Here is an 11,325-nt window from a genome sequence, read left to right as displayed (position 1 = left end):
CTCTTTTGGTTCTGTTTTAAACTGTAGACTTTTTAAGATCGAATCACAGAACCTCTAGGATGGCAATCACTTCAAAAATAATTCGGTTCACAGGTATCTAGATTAGTCAAACTCATAGGCACAGAAAGCAGAATGAGGGTGTGAGGGAGGAGAGTGCTGGGGCTCTAGGGGAAGGGGAATGGGTTCTACAAGACACAGAGAGATCTAGAGATTGGTCATGCAGCAATAGTAATGTACTTAATACCCCTCGACTTAAAAATGGTTAAAACAGGAAATTTTATGTATATGCTTTGTAAAATTATGGTAATGTTTTTAATTTAAAATTTAAAAGAATTTGAAGTTAAAAAAATAATTCATTTCAAACTAGCACCATCACCAATGTTTAACTCTCCTCTACAGCATCCTTTCTAAGAGGTCTAGTCCATCAACGCCACTGACACCCCTCTCGGTGAGCTCTGAACTGGGTACCACGGGAGAGGTCATTGGGAGAGGAGAAGATGGGGCAGGAAGCAGGGGAAATGGGGTATGCCCTCTGTAACTGTGTGCTGGGGAAACAGTAGGGGCTCACATTTTAAACACACACACACAGTCTCTGGGCCAGTCCTTTCCTTTCTTCTGCTCTGACTTTGGAGTAGCCTCCTGTGTTGGCTACTTCTGTCTGTGTTGGCCTAATAGGAAGCATTAGTAGGAGACTGGAGGGCAGGAGGAATGGAGAAACCCGATTATCTCTCCTTCCTTTTTAACCTGAGGATGGGTCAATGGCACCAGATGCTGCCCTACCTGGCCTCTGACCCCATCAGTAACGCCTGCCCCATGGCTCCAGTGTCCATCAGGTAACAAGCCCAGCTCCACCCCTGGGCTCTGGTAACACCACGTCTTCTCTTTGGCTGTCCAGCCTAGAGTGGACAACTACGTCTGCTGTTGCTAATCTCTGGGTTGCCTCACCATCCTTTTTGGATGAAGGCTTTTCCATCATGTTGCATTAAATGTCCAGCATTGTCAAAACTTCAGTGGTAAATGTTTTCCTGGTTGGACCATGTTCCTGATATCTGCTCCCCTGGTGATGTCAGAATCTCAGGCCTGGAAGGCAAAGCACCTTTGGTCCATTGATCTCCATGCAGCTCATCAATGGGCCTGGGCTCCAGAGGAGGAAGCCCCAGGCCCCATGCAGCTAACAGAGGAGCCCAACTATCTTGTGATCCTGGGGATTTGAACTGCTAATCCAAGGCTCTCCCACTGCTGTGGTACCTACTCTCCCCTTTAGATATGTTTGAGAACCCAGTGGCCTGATATGCTCAGAGACTACTGAGAGCTGGGAGCCTGACAATGAATGACCCGAGGGCAGTAGGTGTCCTTGGTGGAAGAGGGAGTCTGGAGCAGTTCTGGGTGGCCTCGATGGACACCAACCATCCCACCATAGTTCCCTTGATGGAGACATGTAAACTCTTGCCAGGTGTCCAGACATTGTGCAGAGCAGATGTTGAAGGTCATTCCAACAAGAGTGATCTTGTTCATAGATCCGCATTGTCCACAATGGTAGTCAATAGCCACATATGGCTTTTTCTCTTTTAAACTTAAATTAATTAAAATTAAACAAAGTTTAAAATTCAGTTCTTCAGTTGCACAAGCCATGTTTCAAGTGCTCGCCTCGTGGCCAGTAGCTGCCGTATTAGCACGGGTATAGAGTGTTTCCACATTTTGGGCAGCACTGTTGGGAGACGAAGCTGTCCTTGTCAACGAAGAAAGAAATGGAACCTGCATGATACAAATTAACCAATTACATTTAACAACTAATATCTCTAAGCCATGTGTGCGACCAAAGGATGATTGAGTTTTTATGCAGAAATGGCTGTTAGCTGGACTAGCTGGGGGTTCAGGCGGAATGGAAGAGGCAGAGAGATTATGTTCTAATGCCTTTTTCGAAGATACATGAATTGAAAGTCAATGGGATTAATGTAAGGATGCGAAGCCACTAGAGCAAGGAACTTTTTAGAAATAAAAGAAAGATGTTTACTTGAATGGAAAAGAGAAAAACAACATATTTACTCTTTACTCGGTTCTTTATAAAAGAAAAGAAACAAAAGAGCAGCAGCTAAAATGTATTTAACAGCACAAACTTAGCGACCAGGACTGTGAAGGCGATGCATGCAGTGGGCGAATGAGGTAGGATATTTAACCTGTCTGCTCTGACAAGAAAATTAAAGACAATTGAGCAAGGCATTAAGCCTGGAGAAAAAGACATTTCCTTTGCACTACATCTCCTCTCACTGCAGCTCTTAGCTAGAAGGAAACAGCGCTATTTCCAGTTCATTCAAAATCTACATACTGACTGGGGATGGGAGGGAGGGAAGTGTCCAGGGAGCCAGATGGATAAAGGGGAGTCATTTGCTAGCCCTTAGAGAGTTCACCCTTTTATTACATATCAAAAGGATCAGAAGGCTACAGAGATATTCTCCTGACTGAGAGACAAGGATCCTGACCCCCAAGAAGTGGGTCTCTCTAGCAACATTCTGGACTCCACTTCCTGCTTCAGTCAACCTGGCTCAGGACCCAAGAATTTTCTTTTTTAATAAGCTCTCAGGGGATGCCAAAGGTGCCAGTGGGAGCTGCTCTGCAAACCATTTCTCTAAAGAGAAGGCCCAGACAGGGCCCCCAAGTGAGGGTCACGTTCGCTGCTGTCCACTCAGGGCTGTGGCTAAAGGAGCAGAATGGGCTGCACTAATTCTGATTTTTTTTAAAAAAATGTTATGTTAAAATATTGCTTCTCTTGACTACTGGGGTTTTGATGCCTCCCTGCTTATTATGTACCCAAAGTGAATACTGGTTCTCCTTACGCTAGTCCCGGCCCTGGCTGCAAGGATCCCCATTTTCTCCCTTCCGTGGCTCAGAGACGTTGAGTAACTTGCCGAAGATCACACAGTAAGTGCAGAGCCATGACTCAAGCCTAGGATTTCTGACTCCCAAATCCGGGACTCTCCACTAAGCCACAGTTCCTATATAAACACTGTCCAGGATGCCTGTTTCCCCACTGTACATGTGACTCAAAGCTTCGGACAAGTTGGCAGAGGCCGGCCCCCCATCCGAACCACCCCACATGCATACAGGGAACTGTCGCAACACCCCCAGTACACATCAGAGAGCCTCTCTTTTGTCTCATAAGTATGCAGCTGGGAACTAACAATTCACCTATTGAATCATAAAAAACAACTCCTCAAAGCCAAGAAAAGGTGATCGTTAACATTAACTCAACATTTATCGGGAGCTAGGCATTCTACCCACATCATCTCATTCCATCTTTATATCAAATTGAGGAAAAGAGGTACTGCTAGCCTTTTCATTTCACAAACGAGAAACACCAGGTACATAAAAACATATCTGTCCAAAGACCAAAGAGAGGATGCCAGATTCTAACCTGGCTGGCTTGCTCCCAAAGGCTGTACCCACCACCACTGCACCTCGTACAGGAGGAGTTAGGAAGGTCCCAGATTCAATAGATGTCCACGGCAACCATATTATGTATTCCACACAAGGATGTTTCCAGTTTCTTTTTTCAGCCAAAGGCTGATTACATAGCTACTATGCGTGGTTGCCCAAAGAGATTTAAAGATTCTTAGGTCCTAGTTCCAAGCCCTCCAGGCTTTTACATACTTACCACTTTCAGGCACAGAGAGGGGACTGGTCCTTCATGGATAATGCCCAGATAATTTTTGTTTCAAAAAAAAATAAAAAAAAAAAATAAATAACAGCACATTTTTAGCAAGTAAAAAGACGCCAGAAGGTAATTGCTTTGCAAATTACTGTAAGTTATAAATGGATCAATGATTTTCTCCAAAGTTAGAATCAACTGTAATTAGCAATATGCAAATCCCACTCTGAGCCCTTTGCTGGCCACAGTGAAGTGGGAGGCCCCCTAACCAGTCGTTTACATTTGTTCGGAGGCAGCCCTGATAGAGACACATCAGATGGGGTTTGCGGGCTGTGAACTGAAGGAAGGTGGAAAGGAGCGGAGAATACCTGAGTCCTGCCGCAGGTGGGGGGTGCTCCTCGGAGCTCCTCTAGCAAAAATCTTGCCCCTGTCCCCAGCTCGGGCCTGAGTGGGGGCGGGGTTGGGGGATAGCAAAGGAAGATCTAGATTTGATCTCTAAATGAAACTGTTATGTCTGTCACCTGCAGGAAGAAGCTGGCCTTGGGTGAGGGGAATGAGCCCCGGACGGGGGTGCTGCAAGCCTGGCACTGTCCTAGCTCTGCACCACTGGCCTTGAGGCCTTGAGCCAGGCACCTGGCTCCTCAGAGCCACGATGCTTCATGTGTACAAGGAGTGGACTGGATGAGGTGTTCCTTAGGGTTCCCTCCACTCATTTATTTATTCATCATAAGCACTTACTGTTATCGCTTACGTGTCAGGTACTGTGCCAAGCACTGGGGACAAAAAAAAAAAAAAACAACAAATAAAACTTGTCCCCACCATCAAGAGCTCTCCAAGAGCAAAAGGTATGTAACCAGATCTTCTTAAGGATGTACACTAAGTACCCCAGTACACACATGAACAGGTTCATCCCGAGAGGATTGGGAAGGCTTCTTGGAGGAGGTGACATATCACCCGGACCTCAGAGAACGATTCTATACTTCATTTCCAAGGAATTCACTTATAACTTTTCTGGGGCCGCAAAAAGTTTGAGGCGGTGCTTCTTGAGTTTTTTATGAACACATAAATCTTTGGGGGACATCTATAAAATGTCCATTCCTGGGGCCCATCTCACACAGATTCCAATCAATTTATCTGGGGCTGGGACTAAGAACCTACCTTTTAACAAGCTCACCAGTGGTTCTGGGGCAGTTGGTCTGTGGACCACATCCTGAGGGGGGGAAAAAAAATGGTTCAACCCTTCTTGATTCTATCTGTATTATTACAAAATAAAAAAGTGAAAAATGAAAAAAATAAAGAGCCCTAAGGGCTGTTTTCAGACACTTGATTAAACACTGGAGATTTGAAAACAAGTCCAAAAGCTTGCACATAGGTGTCCCCCCTACAAGAAGCAAACCAACAGCTGCTGTCACAACAGTGGCGCCCCAAAAAGCTGCAAAGAGCTTCTTCAGAAAGGGAGCTCCCCTCTGCACCCCTTCCCCGAGAAGGGCCAGGGGCTGCGGCTGTTCTTCAGAGGCATCTGTGAAGCTGTCTGGCGAGGTGTTGCCAGGCTGTTCCTTCAGTCCTGGTTCTCCTGGTCCCTCCCTGCTGAATAACGACTGGCTCTGTGACCCAGAGGCACCTGGTTTTCCTCCCTGCGGTGTCCTCCTCCTGTGTCTCTGACCCCTATCAAATAGGCGCCTTCATCATCCCCTGCCTAGAAGCAGAGGTAGAGGGGGCATCGTGGTAGAGGAAATCACACCGTCGGAGTGAAATGCTCATCTCCCAGATCTTCAGCTGGCTGGCTTCACACGGTCAGGCAGGGCTCGGCTCAAATGTCAATTCTTCAGAGAGGCTTTCCCCCACAGCCGGCCCATCTAGCATCCCCGCCCCCACCTCATCAGTCTGCTCATCATCTGGTCTAGTGTATCTGGGATAGCCCTTTAAATAGTGGTCCCTGATCCTTCATCCCTCCAGTCTTTACACCTACACAGTATCATCCCATTGAATCTGGGCTGGTCTGGTGCCTTGTTTTAACCATAGAATGTGGCAAAGGCAACGCCGTGCCTTAAGAAGTCCTGGAAGCTTCCACTTTTGCGATTGTGGGAACCTAGACAGACCACAAGGAGAAGCCCCTGGAGAAGGAGAGGCCCTGAGACTACATGAAGAGAGAGCGCGGCCCGGCTGATCTGGCTGGTCCCAGACACTGCCAATCTGCCAGCCAAATGCAGCCATGCAGGTGACAGCAGCAAGATTAGCAAAAGAAGCACCCTGCAGGGTTCAGCCCTGGTTGTAGAATTATGAGCAAATTAAACCACTGAATATTAGGAATGGCAATAGATACCTGGTACCATATCACTCTTTTTCACTTTTACACCATCTATCACAAATAAACAAAAAAATCTCTGTCTGCCTCTTTTAGAAGGTAAGCTCCACGAGGGCAGGGGAAGTTTGCTCACTGCTATATCCCCACCACCTAGAGTCCTGCATGGCACAGGCGACAATAACCCTGATATTGGTTGAATGAATTTACCAGCACTCATCTGAACCTCAGGCTAGACCAGGAAAAAAATGCAAGACAATAATCTATGCCCGCCAGCCTCTCTGCCAGAGCCAGAGTCCTCGGAAAGACATGTTGATTCTCTAATAACGGACTACACACTCAACAAAGCAAACTTTAAAGGATTAAGAAAAACAGCTAGTGAGGGATTTTATGTTTGTTCAGAGGAGCCATAAATAGCCGGTTTACAAGCAGGAAGCACTGCCATTCCCTGAGGTCACGGGACGCAGCAGCCAAGACCAAATGGCACTAATGTCGACACTTGCATGGTCCCAGAGCCCCCAGAGCCAACAGCTGGCCCTCCGTGCCCCCCTTCATCCTGCCATGCATGGAGCACACCCACCCTGAGTAATGACACTGCCCAAACAGATCCCTGGCTGCCACCTCCTGCAGGGGACAGCCGAGGGTCCATCTCTGGGGTGGGCAAGTTGGCTGCAGCTGCTAGGAAAGCAAGGACGGACGTGCATGAGAGCACTATCTATCAGGACCCCCGGCACCCCCGAATCAGTGCATTGGGATTTTTTGAGGGGACCTAGTTAACTTCCTTCTTGTTAACCTTTCTAAGTTTCCTTATCTCTTCTTTATCGGGGATTCTCTCGGCATTTTTGTGGAGGTTAAATTAGGCAATGTATGTAAAGCAGTGGTTCTCACATGTCGTTGTACATCAGAATCATTTATTAGAACACAGATTACTGGGTCTTACCCCAGAGTTTCAGTGGGTCAGGCATGAGGCCCAAGAATCTGTACTTGTAGCGAGTCCCCAAATGATACTGGCACTGCTGGCCCAGGGACCATGCTTTGAGAACCACTGATTTAACACAGTAGAAACATAAATATGAAGACACACACACACACACACACACACACACACACACACACAGCCCAGATTTTTCCGGAACTGTCCTGGTTTTTAGTCAATGGAAATATACACATACATCATTTTAAACTGCCCTTACTATAGCCCTCAAGGGGCTATCAAGAATAAAGCCTTACAGCAGAGTGGTTGTAAAGGAGGCAGAGAGGAGAGGATAAATATTTCATAGGCTCAGCAATTCATGTTCCTCATATGTCCAGAGAGAATGGGGAGTGTCTGGAGAGAAGAGGAAAGAATCATGCACTTCTGAATCCATTAGGCAGGAAGCATTACTTACTTCATTACTCATCAGTCAAGGAGGGCTTCTAGGTGGAGGTAGGCTTTCGATGCTGGGGTATGTTGATGTCTCAGGATCTAGGAAACATCCTCCTTGAGCCCTAAGATCCATGGACCCACTGCATCAGAATCACAGAAATTTGGGCCTCCAGACCTGCGGAATCAGAATCAATGAAGGGGAGGTCTAGGACCCTTTATTTAAACATGATTCCAGGTCAGATTTATACATATTTGAGGAGTTCTTTCCTAGGGTGTTTCAAATCTCATCAAGGATGTAAGGGTCTGGAGGAGGGGAAATGGGCAGTTAGTGTTACATGGGTACAGAGTTTCTATTTGGGAAGATTAAAAAGTTCTGGAGCTGGATGATGATCATGGTTGTAGAACAATGTGAATGTACTTAATGCCATAGAATTGTACACTAAAAATGAGCTAAAATGGTCAATTTTCTGTTATGTGTATTTTATCACAGTAAAAAAATAAAGGCCCATCAAGGAACTAAAATTGTAATCAATGAGATCAGTTATATCAGATTAATTATCATCTACCTTGAGAAAGCTGTCATAATGTATTATATGGAGTACAGAAAGACAAAAGAAATAATGTTTGGAGGGATCCCTGCCCAGCTGAATGAGTGGGTGGTCTGATTCTAATGACAAGCAGAAGTAGCTCCAAGAATGAGGCAGAAGTAGCTCCAGGATAAATAGGGGGCAAGATTCCTGGTGAATGTCCAACCCCCTTTGCTTCTCTTCTGGGCTCCCCAGGCAAAATTCTGATCTACAGTGATGGGGGCTTTCTCAAGCACCGCTCCCCACCACCCAGTAGGTAATGTCCCCTGCAGGAACATGTGACGCTGAGAGGTCTTCTGCTGTAAATTTCCATATCTGCTCTCCGCTACATGCCTCATTCCCCTGGAAACAGAGTACTGTTGGGCCACTGCACATCCATTCCCCAGAACCTCAAAGCCAGGCCACTTGAAAAAGCTGAAGTTCTAAACCTGTAAAGCTGAGGATGTAAATGACCCCCTTGAGGAGCACAAATTCCAGGAGGCCCAGCCTAGAAAGTGAACTGTCAACTCCATCCACTTTCTTCCACCCAACACGTACCTGTTTATAATGAAAGTATAAGTCAAACCTGGGAAATGTTCTCATTTTGCCCAGGAATAGAAGAAGCATTATCTGCTTATTCTTTCCAAACTCATCACAGGAACCTGTCAAGTCCCACTTTAATCTCACTTCCTCAGCAAAATCGTGGCTGAATTCTCCAAACTCATTTCCCCCTCTCTCTTCTAACTGTCTACTGAACCAGAATCAAAGATTTTGGATTTAATTATACGTGGCCTTGTATCTTTCCCTGACATAAATAGCTCGATAGGGTACAAAAGGTGTGGGTTTGGGAGCCAGAAAGATGTAGGTTTGAGGCTAGCCCTGCTACTCCCTGGCTGTGTCACTTTGATTCTGGGCTTCAGAATATGCATCTATACTTAGAACTTAAGAAACCCATTCAAGGTAAAGAACTAAGAAGGTGGCATAAGCCTGCAGGAGTGCCCAGCACTGTGCAGGCACCGAACAGCTGCTCTCTGAATGCGCTGCTAAGCCAATGGAGGCTGAGAAACACACGCTCCCCTCGCTTTCTCCCAGAGCCCCATTCTCAGCCCCGGCTGTCTATTAATCTAGTGAATAGCTTTGAATGCCCAGAGATCCTAGGGCGGGCCTTAAGCATCTATTTTTTTAAAGCTCCCCCAGCCACTTCCCTAGAGCAAACAGAATGGTACTGAGTTCAACAAATGTTCAGGAAGGACTTAATAAATTGATTGAGATACACAGTTCCATGATCAATATATTGACAAGAAGGGGCTATTCCTTGCAGGCAGCATCATCATTAGCTTCCATTTTCGTAATGAGAAAACCCCACAGAATCTCAGATTACTATAGAAGAGCATTAACTGAGCTGCCAACACTTGATCTTAAGGTCAAGGACCCCAGCGATGTTTTTTGTTAATTATTCACATTCGACAGTAGTGTCTCTTCACGTACTCGGACTCCTTGTTAGGGAAAGAATCATCTTCTCTAAGACATACTTTGTTTGCTGCAGTGGTCAAAATAAATAAATAGATAGATAGATAAATAAATAGGCCATGGAAGAACTTTGGGAGGAAGAGCTGTGGTTGGTAGGTAAATAGATAGATTAGATAGATAGATAGATAGATAGATAGATAGATAGATAGATAGATAGATAGATAGATACTAAATTTACCCCCAGAGTCATATAATTAGAGAAGTGGGGGGTGGGGAGGGGACTCAATTACTACAAAAATTATTAGCAGAGAAAGAAAAGGGAGGGCTGCAGGTGGAGGTATTGAGCTGCCAGAGAAGGTGCCTGGGTCAGAGAGTAGCCAGAGTTTGAGAGACCTGACAGAGAACCCCCAAATCCCCCTGGGGGTTTTCACAAAGTTGGAAATGCTCGGTTCATTTAATTGGCCACAGTCTCTGTCTTCCAATACCTACGTCTGGGATTGTGTGGCAGCACTCCCTGCAGGCACAGAGGTCCGCAGAGGTGGCCTTGACTTTTTCTTTCATACGTGGACCTGAAGGGTCCTCTGTGATCTCCAGAGTAGTCAAGGAGGGACTCAGAATAAAGCCAAGGGCAGAGACAAGCCTGGTCCCCAACTAGCTAGCTCTACCTGATGCCTGCTCTTCAGATCCCAGCTCCCCTTGGACTCTCTAAGCCTGGATCCTGCCTTTGACCCAAGTAAGTTGAGGGCTGACTCCTGTCCCGGGAGGAATTTGTTCCCTTTGGTTTGATTCATTCAGCATTCTATGTCTGGCGATTCTTCAAGGCAGCAGCTGCAGGCAAGATTGCTTTGAGGAAGCACAAAGTGGAGAGAGCCCTTCCCTCCAACTGTGCTACAGGCCACCTTGCTTTGGCACCTCAGTGGGAGGGCAGGTGTTCATGGAGAGAGCCTGTGGTGCTCTGGGCGGGAAGGCAGTGGAGGCAGGGAGAAGGGTTAGTGCCCTGTGGCTATGGCCATGAACTACACAGTCGGCCTGGAGGCAGCAGTGCCCTGCACAGACCTCCAGCAACGGACCAGGCTTGTGTGCTCTCAATGGATACTCCCTGGATACACCCAAGAAAACGTGGGGGCATTTTGGCAAGGACTGAGATCCCGAATTAAGGGGAGGAGGGGCAGCTAGGAAAGTATAAGAGATTACTGATCACATGACCCACTTTTAACCCAAGGAAAATTATATTAAGTATATGAAAGAGGAAGAAAGAACTACTGATCCCCAGCCTGATCTTTTCTCTTTTTTTTTGACTGACGCTGGTTTCTTTCAAACCAAAAGGCCAAGTTAAATGGTAAAAATAAATAAATAAATAAATGGTAAATAAATAATAAATTTAAAGGTAAAATGAAGGTAAACAGTTTCAGTTACCCAGAATCACTCTTCACTCTCCCCCTAAATTATCCTCAGTATTGATGAAAACTTTTGCCTTAAATCTTCCTCAAGTCTTCTGACTAGCCCTGACCATCCAGGGGAAAATCTACCAACTCCATGAGCAGAATTAACCACACGTCCCACAAGTCCACAGAGGAAAATACCCACACCCACCTACATGTGAGCCCATACGTACCCATACGATATAGACCCAACCTTAGGCTGCTGAGTTGACAAGATAAAGTTAAGGGCTCAGCCTTGCTTTTCCTTAACAGATGCCACGTGAAAAAGTGCTAGCCTGGCAGTGCCCTGTGGCTCCAGCAATCAGGCAAGGAAGGCTAATTAGTCAGTCTGAGATCCAAGGGGGAAACGCTGACAAAGTTAATAAGCAGGAAGCGCCTGGACCCCCGGGGGTGGGGGGCTGGAACCACATAGAAGCAGAGGGCAGCAGGTCCTGGGGCAGCGGAAGGGCAAACAGGTGTTCTCCAGAGAGCCCTTTACCTGCTGACCTCTTCAGCCTTTATTCCAGAGATTATTTCCAAGCAACATTAAAGAG

General features: G+C 46.3%; 1 protein-coding gene across 1 annotated transcript in view; it reads right to left on the bottom strand.

The window, feature by feature from the left end:
• Positions 1-3,707: 3,707 nt before the first annotated feature.
• The window catches only part of CFAP58 (cilia and flagella associated protein 58), a 129,882-nt gene continuing 122,264 nt past the window's right edge, over positions 3,708-11,325 (bottom strand). The window contains exon 19 of the mRNA XM_036223399.1: positions 3,708-4,856. The gene's annotated coding sequence lies outside the window, so the exon portion shown is untranslated. The remainder of the gene's footprint in view (positions 4,857-11,325) is intronic.

Source organism: Rousettus aegyptiacus, unplaced genomic scaffold (assembly GCF_014176215.1).
Source record: "Rousettus aegyptiacus isolate mRouAeg1 unplaced genomic scaffold, mRouAeg1.p scaffold_m13_p_6, whole genome shotgun sequence".
Lineage (NCBI taxonomy): Eukaryota > Metazoa > Chordata > Mammalia > Chiroptera > Pteropodidae > Rousettus > Rousettus aegyptiacus.
This window is presented reverse-complemented; position numbering and strand designations above follow the sequence as displayed.